Here is a 2,796-nt window from a genome sequence, read left to right as displayed (position 1 = left end):
TGTGAGAGAAAAATGAGAGAGCAGGGCCGTGAGCCTTGGGTAGAATGAATGAGAGAGTTGCACACACAGGATATGTGTGTGTTTGAGAGAGAGAGGAACACACAGAGAGAGAAAAAGAGAGAGCGAGAGCACATGCACAGACTTAGATCTACAACTTCAAGACTTTATACTTATTTAACCACAGACAGGGGGAAGTATAAACACAGCAAAAAGAAGGCAAATGTCAGAAACAGGAAGTTTGAGTAAAAGTATTGCAGCTCTAAGCTGAGATGGAGAAAAAAAGAGATAGAGCACTTGAAATTATCATAAGCCTGACATTCCTGGCAACCCCAGACTTCCTGTGCTGATTTCAGTTAAGGTGTAGATTCAAATATAAGTTCCAGCAATCTCATGTGAGAGTGTGAGTCACACTCATTTGAAAAGACTCACAAAACAACAACATAAACCTACAAGGTAATCAATGTAGTCAATTTGCTTTAGAGAAACATTTTTACACTTTAAAAAGTAATTTGTTGTAGGTTTAAAGAAATAGTTTGGCTCCAATTTTAGGTCAAATGCACTAAAGGGTTTCACGAGGATAACTATTTCTTGTTTGCCTTCTCTATATCTCTTGTACATACTAATACCTCACTCAAAGTAGCAGGAATTAAAGAATTACTTAATTCAGGAGTTCAGACTACTACTTAGAATTTTTTCTTTTCTTTTCTTTTTTCTGTAAATAAAGTTGAACTGAAACATGACTGCTGTTGTGGTAAAACATCAGAATTGACCAGGTGAGACAAATTGCATGATACATAGAGTATAAAATCTTTTTTCATCATCCTTATACATAGAAAATCTGCTGACTCCTTTTTTATTTTTCATTTTATTTAAAAATATACAATACTCTTTATTATAAATTCCATGGAGTCCATTGAATCTTGCAGAACACTTTTGAGGAAATTTGCCAAACTCTTGTCTTTGTGTTAAAACTGTGTCTGCAGTTGATTATGAGTCAACTCCTTTTTAAATGGAGAAAATGGTTTTTTTTGGTGTGTTTGAAATAGTATTCTACTTTTGGAAATCTCATTGACACACATTATTTCAGGAACCTAGAAAATGTAGAAACCACTTGAGTACTGATATATCAGGGCAGGAGCTTGAGATGATGACAGAGATAATTCAGACTCTTCTTAAATGTGTCTGCCACTCAAAATGTTGCCAAGATAGGCCCATGGCCCATGTGGTGATACATGTCGAACCTGCTTAAGTTCTTATCAGATGTTGGCTGCTTTTCTTTAAACCAGTCTCATTTGGTAGACACAGGCTGACAGCAGTTCAGGTTCAGCACCTAGTGTTTACTCTGCTCTTCTACTGAATAATATCAGCTGGATTCCAGCTAGTAAACAACATGTACTTGATTCATCTTGGTGCTTTCCTTGAGGGCAAAAAGCCACAAATCTGCCATTGTAATAAGGTGATGACTACAGAGATGCTGTTAGGCACTGCTATTGACTTCAGTGTTATCTGTTCTTTGGACCTAAATGGCAACATTAGCAGAAATGAAGTATGTCTCTGGGTGTGTCAGTTTATGAAACCTACATGAGTCTTCCTGTCTCCTCCTTACAGCCTTTGTGCCAATAGCATAAATGGAGAATACAGAAGGTGGATATCTGTATCAGTCCCAGGAAGCCTTCCCTTGGTTCTGCATCAGAGACAGGGACAGGGATGGAGTTTCCTGTTGACATGCTGTATTCTGGCAACAAAGCTGCACAGGTATATCAGAGCCAGAAGCCAGCTCAACAGAACATAGTCAATATTCTCCATTGACCAGGCCCCTGTGGGGACATTTTTCAATATCTCCCAAACCAAATAAAGAATGGTAATTTTGTGAATCTGATAATAGTTTGTGCTCCCATTCTAACCTTTTTCTTTTGTAAAGTTGGTTTGAAAATCAGAAGCCTGATTCACAAAAATTAACATGTTTTGTGCTTTGATCTCATTATTTTTTAGGAAAGCTATAATTATAAATTTGCATAATCTAAGTAAGTGATCATGGAAAACCCACAAATTTTTCTATTCACTAACATAGATCTCATAAATGGTTCACAAATTCTCACTCCATGGGGAGTAATTGAGTCATGTCTCTTTAAATTCTCTTGTTTATCATTTGAGTGGACTATCATTTTGATTGTATCTCTTTCCTTTAGTTGTGAAGATGTAAAAGAACAAAGCCAAGACACAATATTTTGGTACAGCATGTGCTAGTTTTCTCGGGGGATTTCCACTGGGGCTCTTACCCTCTTTGGGTGGGGCAGGAGATACCCAAATACCTCAGAGAGAATCTCAGACAAAGTGTGAGGAGCTCAAAGAAAAGAGAAACTTCCGTGTCCTTCTGGAGATTATGGGAGAAGTTGGTACCTTTTCTACTTTCTTCCTGCAGGTGTCTTTGGTTCTTCAGAAATGTACAAAGTTAGGAAGAACTGTCTTACTCCACCTCTTTCCTAAATGAGAGATATTTACTCGGTGATGCCAAAACAGAAGTGGAATATCAGAGAGGTAGATCAGGACATCGTTCTAGGGCATCCAAGCCTCCTTACTCTCACTTTAGAATTTGAACATTGTTTTTGTTTGATGTGGATCGAATCCAGGGGCTCACACATGCAAGACCAGGGCTTTCCCATTGAGCTACTTCCATGCTCAGGATCTGAACACTGGACTGCGGGCAAAGCAAGTTTCTGAAGAGGTGATTGACTGGAGTCTGTGTCTTCTCTCTCTTTAGTTCCTTTCATCAGAAACTTTTCCCTTTTTACATGT

This window comes from Sorex fumeus, unplaced genomic scaffold (assembly GCF_029834395.1).
Source record: "Sorex fumeus unplaced genomic scaffold, SorFum_2.1 ptg000015l, whole genome shotgun sequence".
NCBI lineage: Eukaryota > Metazoa > Chordata > Mammalia > Eulipotyphla > Soricidae > Sorex > Sorex fumeus.
The sequence above is the reverse complement of the archived record's forward strand: the minus strand, read 5'-3'. Positions refer to the sequence as shown.